Source organism: Lutra lutra, chromosome 14 (assembly GCF_902655055.1).
Source record: "Lutra lutra chromosome 14, mLutLut1.2, whole genome shotgun sequence".
Classification (NCBI taxonomy): domain Eukaryota; kingdom Metazoa; phylum Chordata; class Mammalia; order Carnivora; family Mustelidae; genus Lutra; species Lutra lutra.
The window spans coordinates 76,688,167-76,709,499 of NC_062291.1; the positions used below are offsets into that span (position 1 = coordinate 76,688,167).

Below are 21,333 nucleotides of genomic sequence, written 5' to 3' on the forward strand. Positions count from 1 at the left end.
TTGAGGAGTCAGAAGGGAGTGAGAAAAGGATTTGAGATCAGGCCCACCAAGGCAGGGAAGAGGAGAGTCCTCACACTGGGACTTATCTCAGCTTATAAACTCCACGTCAATAAATCCTGCTGCTCTAGGAGACAGTCATGCTGGCCGAGTGCCCACGTATACAAGCTCTGAGGAAGGCACGTAATTATACCGGGAGACCCGCTCTCCCTTCTCCCAACAAACCTGTGGTAACTTAGGGCTCTTTAGTTATGAGCAAGAGAAACTAACCAGAGAAGTTCAGCAAAAAGGAATCTGCTAGAAGGAGATTGATTAGCTCACGAGAGCGACAAGAATGCTAGAGAAACAGGATCAGAAGGGGGCCTGGAACCTGGACACATCCAGGTGTCTGAGGAAAAGCAGGACTCGCTCTGGAGTCTTGTCCGGGCTCAGCTACCAGAGGAAGAGCGCTGGTCATTCTGAGGCTGTCCTTACCTGAAGGCGCTTTGATTGGGCCACCATGGTCAAACGATCACTCCAGCCGGGGGAGGGCAGGACACCTGGATCTACGTCCCTCTGGTACTGCACATGGTGGAGATGGGAGCTGCCCGCAAGAAAGTCAAGGACCTGTTACCGAAGGACGGAAAGGAGATACTGAACAGCAGATAAACAACCAGTGTCCCTTGGACACGCACCCAACTTTACAGATGAGAAAACTGAGTCCCCCAGGAGTTAAATCATTTTCCCAAAGGCACACACTTAGGGCAGAACTGCGGTTCCAGCTCTATTCTTTGTGTTCCAAGGTCCAGGTGCTACCCATGCACTACTCCCAGGTCTCCACAGTACACACACCGACCAACGGAACAGACCTCGCCCCAGAAGCGAGGCCCTGCCTGAGTTTTCCCTCCGGACACTGGTCGTCTGAAAGCTGTGGCTTCTCAAAATTTCCGTGCATCCTCACCCCAGATGGAAATTAAGGCCTTGACCAAGCTCAGGACTTATTGCCATGGTGTGGGACGCTGCCAGAATAATTGTCTTATTATAGCAGACTCAGAGACATAATTTCTCAAACCGTCTGGCTAGAGTACGTGCCTGGGAAGGACAAATTAAGATGCCCTTGGAGAGACTAATCAAATAATAAATGGCAGACACACTCCTGAGATTGCTGGTTCATGGAGAAGTAGCCTCGGAAGCTGTTAAGGACTCGAAGCCCGAGACAGCCCAGCCTGTGCACCTGCGGCCACAGCCTCCCCTCTCTGCGTGAGAAGGCGGTGTCATCCCAGTGGGGGGGCGGGGACAGGGAGGGAATTGGGTTCCAAATGGGAAGGAGCTCATTTCTCTCTTGAGGAACCCAGTTGATAACACTTGGGATAAAACATTTTAGATAGGGGCACCTGGGTGGCTCAGTGGGTTAAGCCGCTGCCTTCGGCTCAGGTCATGATCTCAGGGTCCTGGGATCAAGTCCCACATCGGGCTCTCTGCTCAGCAAGAAGCCTGCTTCCCTCTCTCTCTCTCTCTCTCTCTCTCTGCCTTCCCCTCCGTCTACTTGTGATCTCTCTCTGTCAAATAAATAAATAAAATTTAAAAAAAAAAAAAACATTTTAGATACAATCTCCCCAGGAACCTTGTCACTATGATAATGACCAATATTTGGGGCGTGTTTTTCTCCTAGAGAGGCTGAGAACAAACAGGGAGGGCACTAAACATGTAGAAACATCTTAGCTCGTAGAGCTGCTTTCCGAACAAGGAGCAGGCAGCTTGCTGCTGGCCTGATTGTCTCCCAGACACAGAGGTGGCCTCGGATGTCATTGAGGGATAACCCCCAGGTGCCTGGCTCTGAGTTAAGGGTGCTCACGTGTGTGCCTGTGTGCGTGTGGGCATGCACGCCTGTGTGTGCCTCCTACCGCACATAGAACAGCCCCGAACAAGAAAGATTCACCCAACCCCATATATGTCAGGGTTTCTCGCTCTCAGCACTACTGACATTTGGGGCCAGTTAGTTCTTGGTTGTGGGGGCTGTCCCACACACGCGAGGACTCAGGCCTCTGCCCTCCAGATACAGGACTCAGGCCTCTGCCCTCCAACACCCTCTGTCTTCAGCAACTTTGTCCTTTCTGAGCCTGATGACCCCCTTCCCCCAACCATCTCAGCAGCAACTCTGACAACTGAGGTCAGGAGCTGCTGGGCAGCGGCCAATCTGGGCTGTTTGGATTTGGTTTGCTAGAGTTTTAAAGGCTCTAATCAGCTACCTACCAGCAGACAAGTCAAATTTCCATCTCGTCCTGATAATTCAGTAAGTCCAGAAAACAGCTGATTTCCCTGGCTGGCGCAGGGGGTGGGGCCTACAGACTCCCGGTGCTTGTGGCCCATGGCAACCTCCCCAGCCCACCCAGCCCCACCCCCACCGAGGGGACCAGCCCAGCCTTCAGACGCTTGTGTTTGTGCTGCACCTGAAGAGTAGTGGGGTGGAGGGGAGGGACGATCTCTGTCGACACCCCTCCCGACCACAGGTGAGCCTGACGGGGCGGGGGTCCCCCACGGTTCCCAGCTCTTTCTCACCAGACGACCTCTCGTTTCAGGGTCCCCAACCATTTGCAAGGCTCTCTCCCAGCCTCATGGTTGTCGGCATCTTCATGACCCTTCTGGAAGGTGGGAGGCAGAGGTACAACCTCCCCAGGAGTTCAGGAGGGGAAACTGAGGACCTCAAAGAATTCACATCACTCCCCACTCAAGCGACCCACCATGCAAGCAGAGCAGCTGTTTGGAGCCTGTTAGGTCCGGCTCTGGAGTATCCTCCTTGTTACAGTCTGGACATCTGGACCCGCCCCCCAGAAGTCGTAGTGCGGTCAGTGTGGCTGGGTTTGGAGACTGGGTCTCTAAAGAAGTAGTTAAGGTTGAATGAGGCTATGGGCTGCTGCTCTGATAGGATTGGCATCCTGTGTAAGAGAGGACAAAGCAGAAGACAGCCCTTCGCATGCCAAGAAGAGAGGCTGCAAAGGGACCACCCTGGCCGGCACCTTGATCTTGGACCCCCGGCCTCCGGAACTGTGGGAAAGCAAATGCAGAAGCCGCCCGGCCCACGGCATTCTGTCATGGCAGCCGGGGCAGCCTAAGACAATACTCTACACACCGTCTTATAAACTGCTTTTTTTACATGATAGGGTATAGTGGACATCTTTTAGAGTCCTTCCCTGGAAGGGCTGCCTCCTCATTTCTAATGCCTCTATTCAGCATATACTAAATGTTTCTGAAATGGAGGCTTCTCGTGTGTCAAAGCCATGCCTTCTGTCTCAGGGCAGGGACTCCTGAGAGCTGTAGCCTGAGCCTGCCAGGATGTGAGACCAGGAATGGCTCCAGCCGGGAGGAGCCAGGCCCCACGCAGAGCCCCTGCTGCGGAGCCCACATCTCCTCACATCCCCTCGGGCTCTGGGCTCTGGGGCGAGAAGGGAAGACCCCTGCCACACTGTCCCCCCCCCAACCCCTCCGCCACCAGAACCCCTCTCCGGGGGCCTCCTTCCTGGAGTAGGAGTGTCTTCCTCTGAGGGCTCAGGAGCAAGTCCTGCTGCTGTAAGCCGCCCCCTACTGGTCTCCCCCACCCCAAAGCTGGAGCGTTCTGGAAGCCCTGCAGCAGGAACTTGTGGGGCAGAGGTTGGTGAATTCTCAGAGTGATTAGGGATAATGGGGCTGAGTCACACGGGAGGTCTGACTGTTTTTCAGCTCAATTTTTCAAATTATGGCTGGGAAAGTGTGCCCCCCACCATCCCCCAGGCCGGCTGCTTGAAACGCCACCCCTCCCCCTCCCCACACCCACCACAGCTGCCTTTGCCCAGCACAGGCCTCTCAGAAATAGAAAAATCCCACTTGGATGAGAAGGCATGAGCGGCCCAGCTCCCCTCACCAGGGCTGTGGAAAAAATCAGCAGGATGCTGAGGTAGGACGACTGAGCCCCCAGCCCACGTGCTTTTAAAGCCTGGGTGCCTGTCCTTGGCTTGGTCCCTAAAGCCTCCAGAGTGGGGAACCCAAGACAGGAGGGCCTGGCCAGCCTAGAAAACCTTGCCATGGGGGGGGGGGGGGGGGGGGGGCCTTGCCGCCCTCCAGCTGATTCCCTCTGTCCTTGTCCCTGTCTTCCTCCTCCTAGCTGAGACAGCAGCCCCAACCCCGCCCCTCCCCAGGGCTGCCTCTAGGTGCCCCCTCCCTCCCCACTCCCCAGATGGCACCATGACCAAGAACCACTCACTGAGCAGCTACTGTGTGCCAGGCAGCATCCTGAACCTTTCACACAGACGATCTCAGGTAACGCTCCATCTGTCTGTATGTGACAGGTCCTGATACCGTCCCCCTGCACAGACCAGGAGCGGAGATGCTGACAGCTTCAGGGAACTGCCCAGTTAGGGAGTGGAGTCGAACCCTGCACTTGCTCTCAAGCATGATGCAGTAAGAGCCAGACGGGTGGGCAAGGTGCAGAAGGTCCCAAGTTAGGGGCATGGGCATCTCACTGGGGTGGGAACGAGCAGCCCCTCTGTTAGATGCTGCTGTGATGGCACCCACATCGGATGCTTTCATCCGGTCAGTGGTCACGGGAGGGAGGAGCCACAGTCCTCATCAGCTCTCAGAGGACACAGGGCACGTGGCAGACTTGCCTGGTGTGGCTCTTTACACACCGGCTGGAGGCCTGGCACCCAAAGGGAGCAGATGCCAGAGAAGTTCCAGCCTCCTACAGCCGCAATGACTTCATGCCTGGACCTGACCCCTCCCCCGCAGGAGGATGGAGATCCCAATCTCCAGGAAATTTCCAACCCTGTGGATCAGAGCTCAGCCATGGGGGTACTGGTCCAGCCCCATGCCCCAGCCGCAGCTCCATCCCCAAAACCCCAACAGAAGGTTCCTGGTCATTTTCATTCCATTTTTAGCTTTTGACACCCTCTCTGTCCAGCCTGTTCCTCACTCTGCCATCCGCCAGAGGCCAGAGGAGGGGAAGGGATGGCCAGATGTGAGGGACAGCTGGAAACACTAGTCCAGCCCCAACCCTCCACCCCAAACAAGGTTCAGACCTGCCTCCCTCCAATCCAGACTGATCTCTGGGGCTCAGTTGCTTCATCTGCGCAATGGACCTGAAAGTTACTGACTAGTCTGAGGCAGAGGCCCGGAGCCCACAAACTCCTAACAGTGTGTTCTGCTCCCCAACAAGCGTTTGGGTGTTCAGAGCAGCTGGAGGATATTGAAGGAACAAGGCAGCAAAGGAAGGGCAGGCACAGGCAACTCTGTTCTCTGGCCTCCGAATGCCTCAATGGGTCTTAAGAAACGACCTTTGACCCTTCCTTGGCACTGCCATGGAGGAGACAGGACAGGAGGAGATGGTCATGCTGTTAGGAGAGTGGGAGAGTGAGGGTGCTGGGTCCCAACCTCCCAGCTCATGCCCCCAGTCTGCGTTTCTTCTGGGCAGTCCTGCTGTGACCCAGGGATCCCACCACCAGGAGAGTGCATCAGGGATTGCTTGGGGGTGCACCAGCCACCTGGTGCATTGTGGGGGACCATGGGCTGGACTCTGCTGGTGGGTTGGCAATGGAGGGCCTGCAGCATCTCTCTGGTCTAATGGCCTGGCTATGCTACCTTAGGCAAGTTGCTTAACTTCTCTGAGCCTCATATTTCTCTGGCTGTCAACGACAGCATTTGAATAAGAAGATTGAGTTTTCAAACACATTTAGCAGTAGATTCTCCAAAAGTAAACGAAGTGAAGGCAGAGCCTGATAACTTTGGGGGTGGGGGTTGCTCTGGGACAGTCAGGGGCTCACCCAAGACCTACCTGTGTGGTTTCTCTCCCCAGAGCTGGCCAAAAGACTTTGAACCCTGCTCCGTAAGCAGTGGCTTAACCTGAACACCATAAACAGTCCATTCCCTGAGAATCATCTTGCCAAATATCGAGTCACGCAAATGAATCGAAAATACCTTACATGGAAAATCAGCATAAATGTTAAAATTCTCTAAGGAAGTGCTGGTAATTGTCTTTCTGCTGATGAAATCTCCTAAGCAAAAATGAACTGCCCTTTAATAAGCTACCAAATAGCACCGTCACCGAATCAAACAGAAAAGCTGCTGATGCAGACACATGGGGTCATTGCTAAGTGATGGGTGACTCTTCTGAAATCAGATACCGGGGTGCAACTTCACAGTCCTGAGCCAGGACCCACCTCTGAAACAGCATCTCCAGGATATCCCAGCCTCTCTTCAAGGGTGAGACGTGCTGCTTTTCTTCAGTGGTTTCCAGCCGTGGCTGCACAGCAGGATCGTGAAGTGACTCTCCCGCAAGCATCCTGCACCCCCACGTCCATTGCAGCGCTGTCCACGGTAGCCACGGACACGAGAACGACCTAAGGATCCATTGGTGGATCCACAGATAAGAAAACGGGGTAGATACAGATATCCATAAAAAAGGAGGGAATCCTGCCGTTTGCCAGGACGGGTGGACCTTGAGGGCATTATGCTAAGTAAAATAGTCGGAGAATCCAAATACTGTACGATACTTAGATGGGGAATCCAGAAAAGCCGAGCTCGTAGGAACTGAGAGTGTAGACTGGGGTCTGCCAGGAGCTGGGAGGTAGGGGCACGAAGGAGATGGTGTCGAGGGCTCCAAGCTTCCAGCTGGAAGACGGGTAGGGTCTGGGGATCTAGCATGCAGCCTGGTGACGGCGGCTAACCATTCTGGATTGTGCACTTGTGAGTTGCTGTGAGAGTAGACCTTTAACATTCTCACTGCCCCAGCAAAAACAGTAACTGGGGCGGCACCTGCGTGAACTCACCTTATGGTGGTCACTGCTTTGTGATCTAGGCGTGCATCGGTCACACCGCACACCTTAAACTTAACATGGGGGTATATGTCAGTTGTTATATCTCAGTAAAACAAGGATGGGATAAGAATCATCTGAGGGCATTTCCAAAAACACTCAGCGCCCAGCTGCTGGTGCTGGAGGTCTGAGTTCCCAGCCTGGGATGAGGCCCAGGGTCCCAGTTTCTGAGCTCTGCAGAGACAGCACCAGAGCCTCCCCAGGCTGTCTGGGGCCCGTATCCCTCCATGTCCTCCTCCCTTCTGTTCCCCTGAGGGTCTGGGAGCTCCGGGGGTGGCAGGCGTTCTCATCAGGACCCCTGATCTCTGTCATTTGAGGCTGACAGTCAGTCACACTGAGTCATCAGCCAGAGACGCAGCCCTTTGCAAATGACAGAGTAGTAACGTCGCTGTCCACCCTGCTTTCCATGGGGCTACTTACTGGGCAGAGAACAGCCCGAGAAGCAAGCCCCATTGCAGACAGTAGGTTCGTGGTACCCATCCTGGAGCTGGACCAGCAGCGGAGGGGCCAGGGGCCGGGCTAGCCCTCACTGACCACCCATCTCTACGTCCACAAGCAGCCCTGGAGAGGAGGGCGCTGTAGGAACATGGATCGGGGCTGCCAGGGCAAGAGGGAGACGCTGGGCTGGGAAGGGGGTTGTATGGGGCCAGCAGAGACAGCTGAAGCTGTGAACTCCAGTGGAACTCAAAGCCAACCTTTTGAAGGCCCCACCACGAGCTACACTTCTCAAGCTCTAGGGCCCAAGAATCAACGTGGGAGGCTTCTCAGAACACAGGTGGCTGGCCCCTCCCCAGAGTTTCTGTTGTTCTGGGCTGAGGCCCAAGAATTGACCATTCTAACACCTTGTGAGATGATGCTGATTCTGCTGGTCCCTGGACCACCTTGAGAGCCACTGCCTTTGAGAACACATGCTGAAGCCGCCTGTCAACCAGACTGTTTTGCACGGTGGTTCGTGGAGCTGACTCCGGAGGGAACAAGACCTGAGTCTGAAGCCCAGACTGCCGCATCCTAGCTGTGTGACCTGAGGCAGGTTATTTAACCTCTCTGTTTCCATTTCCCGTTGTGCCTACCTGCCAACTGGGGCCAAGGACAACAGCTATGCCTTAGGGGTTTTAGGGAAGAAAAATTAGAAAATATCCACCAGGCACCAGGAGCACTGGGACTCCTCTTGGCTCATTAATTGAGCTGGGGTCAGGACGAACCTGGAAAATTGTGACTGTACCTCCTGTGGGCTTGGCCCCTGCCGGGGTTCAAGTGCACTTTACTAAATTATCTCTTTTAATCTTCAAACATTTAAAAGCAGATGCTAGTGATACACCCCCACCCCCGCACCCCATTTCACAGGTTAGAAAGCCTACTCAGAGAGGTCAAGTAACATGTTCAAGGCTATGCAGCTAGGAAGGGGCGGGGCCTAGATTCAAACCCTGGCTACCAACTCCATCGCCCTCCTAACATTCTATTCAAAGTCACTGCTATGTGACTGCAGCCTGCACGGCCTTCGTGGCAGCAAACAACCTGTGTCCAGGAGGGTCCTGAAGCACTGAGAATGGTTCAGCGTCCCGGAGCAGGGCCCCGCCGGCTACCCAAATCAATGCTTTCACACCTGCGACGTCCAGTACAGGAGCCACTAGCCACTGGTGGCTACTGACCTTGAAATTGAAATGCACTAAAAGTAAACAAAACCTAAAATTCAATTCTTCAGTCGCACTAATCACATTTCGAGAGCTCAAGAGGTACCCCTGGCCGGGGCTGCCTTGCGGGAGGGCACAGCTCTGGAACGTTCCCATCTTCCCATAAAGTTCTGTGGGACAGCACGGTTCTAGAGCTTTGCTCGAACTGTTCTCCAGACTATCCTGCATTTTTAATTTTTTTTCCAAATAAGAAGGAGAAAAAGAGGGCTTCAGTCCATTATCAGGAAGAAAGCAACGCTGATTCGATGAAGGAAACATAAACAGAAAGGGCCCCTGACCACGTAAGGAGATGCTCAGACTAGTCAGTATTAGAGAACCACAAATCACACTAGACTGAGATACACCGTCTGCCTGTCCGACTGAGAATAAGCCAGAAAGCTAGCAGCGCGCCCTGCAGTGGGGCTGTGGGCGGACAGGCAGGCTCAGATGGGCCAGCAGGGGGCTAAGCTGACTGTTACCACTTCTGAGCAGGGTGAGCTGCCGCAAGCCAGCCAACGTCCTGTTTTATTCAGCGATTCCACCTCTGGACATTAATCCTGAAGATGAACTTGGTCATGGTCCAGACGGCAGACGTGCAGGACTTTCACTGCTGCCTGTTTATATCAGGCAAAGCGAGGAGGCCCCCAAATGTTCATGGGTAAGGGACCAGCCAAGCATGTCAGTGTGGAGGGATGCCACGCCACCGCCACTGAGAGAAAAGGAGAGAGGGCGTGGCCTCCGACTGCAGGGGAGAGGTGTCTGAGCAAGAGGAAGGAGTGTGTAGGGAGGGGAATGAATTAGAATATACAAATGTATTTGCTTATTCACTATTTTCAATACAGAAGAATACACGAAGCTGATTAATGTGGTTGGTTATCGGTGGACAAAGAAAAGGTAAGGGGATCTGGGGCACAACATTTTTAGAAAGAGAGAGGGAGGGAGAAGACAGGGTCAAGAGGCACCTTGCAGGTGCCCAGCGCTGATGGGCACGAGGAGAGCACTGAGACAGGTACTGGGACTTGTGATCCTCCTGACAATCCTGGGAGGTGGGCGTCTCCTGTGGGCCTGCCTGGCCTCCATCCCCCCGCCCCACCACCAACCTCATGGCTCCAGGCACACGCCGAGCTTCAGCAGCCAAGCCAGAGCCACTGGCCTCACAGTCACCAAGAGAAGGCACACCTGGCTTCCCTCGCGCCCCAAGCCCTCCATCATTTCCCCACCCAGGCAGCCTCCAGACCAGCACCGTCCCAGGAACCTTCCTGCAAGATGGAAGCCACCAGGCCGTACAGCACTATTGACTGCTTGGAAGGGGGCTGGTGCATGGGAGCAACGGAATGCTTCATTGCATCGTCATGAAATAGCCACACGCGCCAAGTAGGTACGGTAGCGGACGTGACTGCTCTCACGCATCCGGTTCTTGGGTCTGTCATCGCCTCTCTGGCATGGCAGCTAAGAATCGTGAAGCCAGATTTGAACTGTGCTCAACATGGTGTGCTGTGTAATGAGGGGTAGAGGTGTGCAAGGCATTCAGGCTGAACTCCCGAAAAGATGATCAAGTTAAAGAAAGAGGAATGGGAGAGGGAGAGAGGAAGGAGAGAAGGAGGGAGGGAAGCCGGGAAGGAGGGAGGAAAAAAGGCTGGGGAGGGTGGGAGGGAAGAAGGGGCGAGAGTCCACAGGACAGTCGGCTCTGGGAAGCTTGCGTCCCCGCAGGGCCTTGCAGATGAGTTGCTGCTGTGGGTCCTCGCGCCTGCACAAGTGGGCATGCGGTAAGGCTGTCCTGCGGAGGGCTTCGGGAGAGCCAGTCGAAGACAATGAGAAAGCGCCCAAGTACTGCCTGGAAAGACAGACTCCCCACCAGGACAGGCGAGAAGCCCAGCCATGCTCCTTTGCAGGACCCGGACCTGCCTCTGCAGGTTTTCCTCCCCGGAGGCCTGGCTCAGAGGGCGAGTGTGGAGGACGGCGAGGGCCGTTAGCTCTTCCCTTGCCATTTCCCCATCTGAGCCCGACAGGAGGCTTCTGAAGACCATACCTCTGCCACGTTCCAGAAGCTGAAGTGGGGGCATGAAGTGGGTGCGTGATACTGACCAAGGGACACCGACTGCCTCCCTGGGGACGGCGGTCAGAGGGACGGGATGGGACTGACGCTGGGGTCCCAGACACGTGCTCAGCAGCTTTAGGCTCTCCCTGATTTCAAGGACAGCACCTGCACAAAACAGACACTCAACAAAGAGCTGAAGGGACCACTCACGTGACGGGCGTGGGCTCTGGAGCCGACCCCATGGGTCTGCACTGTGCGGGCGGGCTGTGCCACCTCGCACCAGCGCCCAACCCTCGCTGAGCCTCCCTCTGCTCCTGGGAGGCAGAAACAGATCAGGCAGTGCCCAAGAAAGGGGGGCTGCTACGGTGAGGGTGAGAAACCCAGCTGAGCCCGAAGACTGCTCTCCGTCTGATGGGCTGCTGGCCTCAGCCTGGTGTCACTGCTCAGGCCGGGTCAGCACTGTGTCTGCCGTGAGAATTCTGAGCAGCTGGTAGGGTGGCCCGGTGCTACCCAGCTCCGCTCGTGCAGGGAGGGTAGATGGTATCTCGGGGACACCCTCCACAAAGTACCCTGACTCCCAGCTAGAACCCTCCCCCCAGTGCCACGGGCAGCTGAGAAACCTCTGGGCACGACACGTCCTGTTGGTGCTCCACAGAAAGCTTTGTGTGTCCTCCGATGTCCAAACCATTACTGCCTACACTCGTGGCCCCTGGTGATGGGCCCACTGGCCCAGAACTGGGGGCCTAGGAGTTCACACAAGACCTGCCTTATTTCCTCACAGGGCCTGGCCTCATACCAAGAGGCCAGCGGAGCCCCTTGAATGACATCCCTCCTCACACCACCCCTGCTCTCCCCACCCCAAACTCAGAGACTGTGAAACACAAGGATAAGAGGAGAGACACCTCCATGCTCCCTCTCCCTCCCCTGGATAATGAATGGAAGTAGGCCTCGTTGCCGGAGTAACCACTCAAAATCCATTTATTTGAGGAAATCAAGAATCCTGTTTATGCTCATTAATCTATATTAATAAAGCCCTCGACTGCGGAGGGCTCTGGGGGACTCCGTTCCAAAGCACCTCCCACCCCCATCCCATCCTATCCCCAGCTAACTGGGCTGTCACACCACTGTGAGTGAGCCAGCAGACAGCAGGCTCCCCCGGGGGTGGGGGGTTCGGAGCAGCCCCCCGAACGTGGTCTGTGCATGCTGAGCTGCAGTGGGGTTCACGGGGCAGGGGAGGAGGGAGCCGGGGCCAAGCCCCTGTCTGGGGAGGCTGAGAACACTCCAGAGAAAAGCACTGTCAAGTGCAGAAAACAGGACACATGTACCTACCTCCTGGGCCCCCGATGGTTCCGCTCCTCTTAGCTATTGCCAAGGGCTCTGTTATGAGAACCCTATAGCAGGGGGACGCGGACCGCCCTGTGTCCCTGTCAGCTCCCCAGCCCAGGTCCTGGCACCAGAGTGGGTGTTCAGCGCATGGTGACAGGTGAATGAAAAGGTCAACCACACTGGGGATTCTAATTTTAGCCCTGGATGAGAAAAGTTGAAGGGTGACTAAGAATCAGCCTTCAATTAGACCACATGGAAATTCAAACTTTAGACCGGATCAAGCCTGCATTCCCTTCCCACACGTGGTGGGCCCCACGTGCCTTCGAGATACCTGGAGCACGTGGCTGAAATGCAGGTGTCCGGGCCCTGCTCCAGACCTACAGAATCAGAATCGTAGCGGGGTCGTGGAGGTGAGGGGAGTTACAAGCCTCCTAGGTACCAGCTGTGCACACCATAGCTCAGGAACCCCCCTCTTCTTGCCAGCGAGAAGACAGAGGGGCTGCCTATTGGCCAAGGACCCCTTGCAAAGTCATGTCGGGAGAAGGCATTCGACCCAGCTCTGATGCATGCCACGTTCGTGGAGGTGGGGGGGGGGGCAGACATGTGGTGCCAGACCTCAGCTGGTTGGGGGCAGGTCGACATAAGGCTCCGAGCTTTGGCAGCAGGGTGGGTCTCAGCTGCACGTAAGCGGACGGGGATCCTGCAGCCCTTTTAGCCTGCGGAGTAGGTGCCAGCCAGGCAGGGAGGCTCAGCTCAGTGGGACCTTCAGGAAGAAGCTCTGCTACTGGTGTGGGGTCCACTGCCGCGTGGTGGCCGCCGGCCAGCGGGGATGACAGTGCAGGGAACAGTTCAGGTGCGGCTCTGATTCGGTTCGGCCATCTCGGCTCTGCCACCTACCAGCTGGGCGACCCTGGGTACCTGCTTCTCTGAGCCTCCGCTCCTCATCTGGAAATGGGGAATAGGGTGAGTTCCTCCATCCTGGGGTAGCTGTGGGGGAACCCAAGATGGCTCAGGCTGCTCGGCTGTGTCCGCCTCTCAAGTCCTTTCTGGTTCCCTGCCGCCCACACTCATCCCTCTCTGTTTCTGTGCAGACAAAGGGGAGGAGGGCAGAACAGGAGCTCGAAGACCGAAAGTCCGGAGCCCTTCCATCACCTCCTTCCCAGCTCCCAGCCCCACCAGCCTCCACACTGCCAGCCCACAGTGCAGTTAAGTGCTAACTCGCCCTCTGTTCCATTAATCACATCTTTAACTGCCCATCAGGGCCAATTAGGCTCCAATTAGACTCCGAGGGTGGCCATAAAGAGTTAAAAAGCATTTCAGCTGCAGAGTGAGCCAGCCCGAGCAGGCTTTTGGAGGTAAATGATTGGTTCCTGTGTAGTGTTCTGTAAAGCCGAGGTGGCTCAGAGCCCCATTCCCATTCCGGGGTCCTCAGGGTGGCCCAGGACTAGGAGCACAGCCTCTGGGGACACACCCAAGGTGGACCACACCTCTATGCCCTGGCAGCTGGGGGACTTCAGATGGGCTACTGAAATTTCTCTGGATCCCACTTACCCCTCTGTAAAATGGGATTGGGAATGCTAGTAGCCCCCTCCTAGGACTCCTCTGGAACTTAAATGCCATCGTGTATACAAGATGCCGAGCTCACACCTGGCAACAGACACACGCAGCAATTGAAAGCTACTGTTTTTTCCCAAGGACTTCCATTATGAGCCCGCAGCCTAGGTATGGGTCTAATAAGATGTGTAGACACACCGACTACCATGGAGACCGCCTAATCTAATCCATGGGGGCTGCTCAGTGGCTATTTATTGAGTTAAAGGAAAATAGGCACCTAATTTTAGCCCGAAGAAGAGAAAGTTAAAAAAGCAACTTGGATAGTGGACTTTGGCCAGACAGTATCATCGTAACCGCTGTCGTTCTCCGGCATGTGATAACAACTTTTAAAGGAAAGAAATGGATCAGAGCCGCCCTGGTTTTCCCGGGATGACCGCTAGCCGCGCCTCCAGTGCAAGGCCCCTGTATGGGTGGGGGAAAGGCAGGCCACAACTACACTGCCCTAAGGGGCAGTACTGAGATCTGCCTTCTTCCTAAGAACCAAGCAGCTACCCAGCACCCGGTACACAACGTCAAGAAGGAAACCTCACAGCAGCTAACACAGCACCAGCTCTCCCACTCCTGTCTTGCCAGGTGGCAGGGGACCCATGACAAGGCCCCATACAGCCCTCCAACTTTCCCCCTGCAAGTAGGTACCCCCCTGGGGCTGCTGTACCAGGCACGGGTGCATGGATGGAGCAGTGTTGGAGAAGCAATGGCCCTGGGGCTGGTGCCGGGAGACCTGGGGTGATGGCCCGCTGGCTCCCCAGGACCATGGTGTAGCAGAAGCCCCTCTCAACTCAGACAGCTCTGCCTGGGACCAGCCCTGGACCTCATGTGGAAAATGGGGTGCCTCCCAGCGCTGGGTGAGGGTAGGTGACACAGAGCTTGGAACAAGGACTCGCTCAGTGGGGCTGTTCTCCTACATGACCTCATTTAGAGACAGAAACTGAGGCCTGAGTGTCACTGTCCTGCTCGAGGGGCTCCTTCCAGACATCAGGACACCAGGACATCCAGACACCCATCCCCACCTGTTAGAGCCCACGATGACCCCACAAGGTGCCCATGGCCCGCCCCTCCCTTCAGGCTCCCGCTCTCCGGGGGCCCCGGGCCTCCCTGCCGGCTCCGGCTGCAGCCGCAGCACTCCTACTGCCGCCTCCTGGGGACTGGAAATGCGGTTTTCACTGTGTCGGGCACCAGGGCAAGAGCAATTTACAGTCAGCCGGAGGAGAGCGGTGGGGGGGGAAGTGTTTTGCAGTTCGTTAAGGCTTGGTAACCAGAGAGACGCTGGAAGCCGCGCGGGGGCACCTGCTCACGTGGACCAGAGGCCTGGCTGTGCCAACCGGGCGGGTCAAGGACAAGGCCAGATCAAGAACGGGGGCTCCTAGGGACCCCATGCCAGGTTATTCCATCCTGGATCCCCTGCGATGTCTCCTTTTACTGCCCAGAGAGAAGATGCGGAGCAGGAAGAAATGTCCACCACCTTGTTTCACAAAAGCTCCAGGGCGCCTGCGTGGCTCAGCTGGTTAAGCAGCTGCCTTCGGCTCAGGCCATGATCCCGGAGTCCCAGTATCAAGGCCCACATCAGACTCCCTGCTCAGCAGGGAGCCTGCTTCTCCCTTTGCCCCTGTCCCCTCTCATGCTCTCTCTCACTGCCTCTCAAATAAATATTTAAAAAAGAAAAGAAAAAAGAAAGGCTCCAAAGTGGGTAGCAGAGTCCTCACTCTGGGGAAGGGATGCGGCACAAGGGATCTTCTGGGGGTCCAGCCAGAGAGCTTGGGCTGCGAGCACCAGTCACCGGCTACCACCCCTGAAGACGGAAATGGAGATAAGGCCACGGTGGGCAAAGGGACGGTGGTCACCAGGTGGAAGAAGTGCTGAGTGCCACATTTTGGAGCCCCCACACCTGGCGGCACCAGGGATCTCCATGGCAGGACCCACACCCAGTCCCTCTCTGCTCTTGCGGGGGGCTGCTTCCTCCCATTTCAGACAGCAGATTGCTCCGCACACCGTCCCAGCTTCCAGGGAGAAAGCCTGGGTGGCTCAGGCAGTCTGCCTGCCCAGGGCTTCCCCAGCAGTGCCCCCAAGACTGGTAAACGGGAGGAACAATCCCCCAAAGGGAACTATACGAAGCGAAATGGAAGGTCAGAGGACCCTAACAGTGGTGTTCACCACCATGGGCCAATTTTTGGTTTTGTCGATGAGGAGACTGCAGGTCAGAGTGGTCCAGTGACTTGCCTGGTGAATTAAAGGTGGAGCCAAAATTTCCCCGGTCTGCTCCAGATTCTAAGCTGAGCTCTCCCTGCAACAGGGTGCAGTCTCCCGAGCCGTGTGCCCTTGGCTTTGACCTCTGTCCCTCCAAACAGCAAACAAGAATCAGCCACTCAATTGCGATTTCTGGCTTTTGGCAGGGACGTCATTTTGGCCTTGGGAGTCTCTGGCTCTGCTAAGTGAGCTCTTGCCCACCTGTGGGGCACCTCTTCCTCGTGTGCCCCAAAAGTCTGGTCTTCCCTAAGGCTGGGCCACTCAGATGGGGCTCTGCCTGGAGGCCAAGTGGCCACCCAGAGCTTAGAAGGCACTGCCCAGCAGAGAACGCTACTGGCACGAGACAGCCGGCAGGCTGAGGAACTCAGCACCAGGCGGGAGGCCGTTCGTACCCCTAGGACACCTCTGCCATCCAGACAGCTGTGCCCAGGAGCAGCACGGCTACCGCAGGGAAGCCTGCGAGCACTTACTGGGCTTGCCAGCCTGCGTTCTGGTTACATCTTGCAGCCCTTACATCAACCCAACAGTGTGCGATCGTTGGGGACCGGCTGCTGTGTCCCCCGGTGGGTGACCTTGGACAGGTCACATTATATCTGTGAGCCCCACCTTTGTCACTGGAAACCAGAGCTGCTGTGAGCATCCCTGAGAGGATGGACAGGATGCTTCACGCAGTGCCCAGCCCACAGCCGATGCTGGGTGACGGGACAGTGGAAGAGTCCCCGCGATTGTGGTTCTTATCCTTTGAACTGAAGGATGAGAAGCATCCGAGCCACAGAACAAGCGAAAACCTGAGCCCTCTGGCTTTACGGCAGGAGAAACTGAGGCTTGGAGAGTGGGAGTGACCTACACAGGGACACACCACTCATAGACTGGGAGCTAGCTGACCCCAACGCAGCTCTGTGTCCATTCTCTCCACTGCTCCACGCTGCCTCTGAGAGGTCCTGGTCAGTGTCCCAGCTCTGCCACCTGCTCCCGTAGCCTGAGTCCCAAGCCCCGCGCCACCCTCACCCCATGTGTCCAGGCCACAGTGGCTCCTCATGGGCCCTGGCCCGGGATGGCCTGATGTGACTGGCAGTCTCAGCTCTTAAAAATGCCCTCATGGCTGGGACACCTGGGTGGCTCAGTTGGCTAAGCAGCTGACTCTTGATTTCGACTCAGGTCATAATCTCAGGGTCATGAGAGTGAGGCCTGCGTTGGGCTCCATGCTCAGCGGGGGGCGTCTGCTTGAGGTTCTCACTTGCCCTCTCCCTCTGTGCACACGCACGCTCTCTCTAGAATAAATAAATCTTTTTTAAAAATGCCTTTACATCCAATCTTCACTGGAGCACCTGCCTCTCGAATTTTCCCATTTTTTCTTTCCAAGGCTCCCCTGTACCCCTGCTAAGATCGCCCTCCCAGCGGAAAACCCGCTTTCCTTGGCTTGCTCTCCTCTCCTCTATCAGCATATGGAGCTGGAGCCTTTAACCTTCCTGCCGTGTTTGCACAATACTTCCTGGTCTCACACCTTGGATCAGCTTGACTTAGCAAGATTTTCAGTCAACGTGCGAACTCTAGCTCTGTGGGAACCAGGGAGTATGTGACTAAACCCAGATAATCCTTGGAAAGCCCAAGAGTAGAGGGTGTAAGGAACCCAGAAGAGAGGGACTCCCCGAGTGCCCCGGGGGAAGACCTCCCAGCCACAGGAGACCCAAGGGCCAAGGACTTCAACTGCCCGTCTTCCAAAGCTTCCTCTGCCGGTTGATGAGTTGCCGGGTTGTTTTGGCTAAGCTGGGCTGGTAATACCAATACCAACCCAATTCTCCAATCCCTGACTAGAAGCTGAAATGTACTGTCAACACCAGCAAGAGGACAGTAGGAGCAAAACACAGGTGTTGTTAAGCTCAGACCCTTTGATTTGAAGATAAACATTTATCTCAAAACACAGGTTTTTTTTTATTGGTGGGGCTCGGCGACCCGCCATCAGGCCCAACACCGTGTGCAGCTCCCTGTCAGCTTCTGCAGCACAAACTGGCGACTGTTACGTCCCCCCACTTTACAGCCTTGAGAGACCCATATTTAAATAAAACATTTTGGCAAACAGTTTTTGATTTATGGAAGCATTGCGAAAATAGTACAGAGCATTTCTGTAAATCCTTCCCCCAGCTTCCCTGAGGGCTAAAGCGGATGTGTGGGTCATTTCTGGAAATTAGGAAATCGTCACTGGTACCACGCCATTAGCTAAGCCGCAGATTTTATTCCAGTTCCTCCAGCTTTTCCACAAACGTCCTTTTTCTATCCCAGGACCCCACATTGTGTTTAATCACCATGTCTCCACGGTCACCTTAATCGGACGGGTTTTTGGTCTTTCCTCATTTCTCATGACCACAACACCTTTGATGAGGGAGCGGCCAGGCGTCCTGCACAGAGTCTCTCACTTGGGATCTGTCGGACGTTGTCTTGTGTAGACTGAGCTTACGGATTTTGGCGAAAACGCCAAACCTTGCCCAGAGAGACAGACGGGAAAACCGGGACTTCTGCCGTGCAGAACAGCGAAGCCATGACAGGGGCCCCAGGGGGCGCTGGCCTCTGCACGGTGCCTCGGGCCAGCAGCCAGGGGAGGTGGAGGCAGGACGCCGGACGCTGCTCAGAAGCCGCAGCCTCCAGCCCTACAGGGTGTAGAATCTTCCTCCCACCGCTGCGGGCTTTGACCGCCCTCACAGGCTCCTGCAGGACAAACCCACACTCGACTTCCATCTACAGGATGTCCTCGGCACACACAGAGCCAGAGGGGCAGACACGCGCGGGGAAGGGCTGTGGCAGTGGTCCGCTAACCGTGCCTGCGGGCTGAGCCACCAACCTTGCCCTCGAGGGCACGACCGCAGATGGCCCTCCGCAGAGCCAAGGCAAGCACTTCTGCCCGACAGCGCTCCGGGTGAGGGGAAGGGTTGAGAGGCGTCCTCTGAGGTGGCAGGAAACTACTTGCGCCTCTGCAGCCCCTCCTCTTGGGGGCCGGGCCGCACCCTGGGTCCATCCCTGGAGAACTCACCGGAGCGGGAGGTAGTCAGAGGCCAGAAAGGGGGTTGCCAGCAAAGGACCGCCCTGGCCTGCACCGACCGCGCAGAGAGGTGGGCACTGCTCTGGCTCCCTGCGTTGGACAGGGCTCTACTCCTTCCCCAGAGCCTTTCATGCGGTTCACCCGCTTCCAGATGTCCCTGGAAAATGCAGGAAACCTTAGCAGTGGGACTGAAGCACCCAATCCAGCTAAGACCTCGCCCGGTATCAGCTGTGGAGAGCCACGGGGCCAGCCTGGAGCTGGCCCTAGAGGACTCTGTGCACACAGGGCGTCCCTACCCACACGGGTAGCTCTGGAGGCTGCTTCCTGAGGACAAGCTCTTCTGGGATATCCAAGGCGTTTTTCTCCCCACAGCACACCTCACAATATTCCCCTGCTCTGCTTCTCTCTCCTCCCAGCCCTTCCTAAGCGGGGGTTGGGAGAGAATTGAGCCCCTATGTTGCGAAGTCACCCGTTACATGGAACTTCTCTGTGCGCCTCTGGGAGCTGGCTATGTACCAGCCTTGGGAAAAGTGGAAAAAAATGATTCAAACCACTTTCTGTAGGGCTTCTCCCGTGGAACCTGTTGAGAAGGGGAAATTTAAATCCCAAGAGGCTGCTGGTTTTCTAAAAAGTACTGTCAAACTTAAAGTGATATATATTTATTGAGAAAAAGAAAATGTTTGCAATTTGCCAACCTTTCTTGTGGTGACAAGTGCGTGTCAGTAATACACAATGTAAAAGGTATTACCTGCCCCTCAAGATAAAAGATGATATTTTAACAGTAAGAAAGTAGCTACCTTTTCCAAAACAAATTCATGTTAAAACCATTTTGAAAATGGTAAGACCTATGTTTCCAGCTTTATGAAAATGAACTGTTACCTATTAAAAATTCTCGTAAGTACATACTTAAAACTTGGGAAATGAAATCCAAAAATGACTTTCAGGAAGTTTTGAACCCATTTTCTTTTTTTTTTTTTTAAAGATTTTATTTATTTGACAGAGAGAGATCACAAGTGGGCAGAGAGGCAAGCAGAGAGAGAGAGGGGAGGAAGCAGGCTCTCTGGCAGGCTCCCTGCAGAGCAGAGAGCCCGATGTGGGACTCGATCCCAGGACCCTGAGATCATGACCTGAGCTGAAGGCAGAGGCTTAACCACTGAGCCACCCAGGTGCCCCATGAACCCATTTTTTTTTTAACCAGTAAAAATGCCACACTTGCAATTGAGCAAGGACAAGGTACTGATGGTGAGAAAGATGGAAATTTATTATAAAGATTTCAACAAACACTTTTGAAGACTAGTAGATGAAGTGGAAAATGAGCATTGTTTCTCGGTTAAGCACAGTCATTTGGATCCACAGATCGTAATGAAGTGGCTTTTTAAGCTACAATAGCCGTTAAAACCCAGCATTAGAATAAACTTACCTTAGAATCAGAAATTAAGTAATTTTTATCACAAAATGTTAAAACTAGAGGTTTCAAAAATAATGAAGCACTTTTAATTATACAGCTCTCACTAAAAGAAAAAAAGTTTTAGAAAGAGCAAAGGTTATTTTTTTTTTACAATACACACAAAAGATACTTTAAACGTTTTCACCCTCTTTTTTTTTTTTTTTGCCTTATGTGTATTGGTATAGTACATAAACATTAACTTAAAAATATACATGTCTATATGCACATGCTGGGGTGGTGCTCTACACACACTCGGGTTTGGACAGCGCTGTTTCCTGCCACTGCTTACATCCTTAGAATAAACTTCTCCAATCCCTCCAGATATTAACTATATTGTCTTCTCACTTTTATAACTTATTCTTAAATTTTTAGTCCAACTGGAATTTCTCTTGGTGAATGGTCTGATGGGAATAAATTTCTCTACTGAAACCAGCACCTTTTACTGAGTAATCCGTCATGGTCGGAATTATTTCAAAAAGCCACCTTTAGTGCATTCTAAATTCTTAGAGGCATCTGAGTTTATTTTTAATACTATTTTCCATTGAGTGGTCTATTTTTGTATGAGTGTAAAAATTTAATTGCACTTTAAAGAAAAAAAATTTTTTTTGGTACAGCAAGTTCCCTTTTTTCCTCCCCTTTCAATGAAGATCCTCCTATTTTCATGTTATACTTCCATATGAATTTTTAATTTGTATTAAAAATAAATACTCTTTGGCATTTGATTTTGCACCGAATATACATATTAACTCAAGAACTGACGTATTTACAACAGTCAAAAAGTTCCTATTATCAAGTGCTTATAAGCCCATGCTCCTTTCTGCTTTCCTTCCAGCCCATCCCTAAGGAAACCACGACCTTGATTGTTAATTTTGTCAAAATTAACAAAGATTTTGTTAATCTTCCTTTTCTTTAGCTTTACTACTCATGAATCATTCTGACTTAAGCCATCGTCACTTCTGAGATTCACCCACAATGTGCAGAGCTCTACACCACACTCACTGCTCTCCAGAATTCCACACGCAGACTCACTTACTCATTATACTGTGGATGGACATTTGGCTCTCTTCTTCTTATTATAAACAACTGCACTGTTCCTGTGGGTTTCCTGGGTGTATACACCCACATGGGAGTTTCTCTGAGCA

At 54.1% G+C, this 21,333-nt stretch overlaps 1 protein-coding gene across 1 annotated transcript in view; it reads right to left on the bottom strand.

The window, feature by feature from the left end:
- The window catches only part of PRLHR (prolactin releasing hormone receptor), a 54,507-nt gene extending 41,468 nt beyond the window's left edge, over window positions 1–13,039 (bottom strand). Inside the window, exons 1-3 of the mRNA XM_047701422.1 lie at window positions 12,771–13,039; window positions 6,165–6,344; window positions 472–603 (exon numbers count right to left, since the gene is read on the bottom strand). The gene's annotated coding sequence lies outside the window, so the exon portion shown is untranslated. The remainder of the gene's footprint in view (window positions 1–471; window positions 604–6,164; window positions 6,345–12,770) is intronic.
- Between the last annotated feature and the right edge of the window lie 8,294 nt (window positions 13,040–21,333).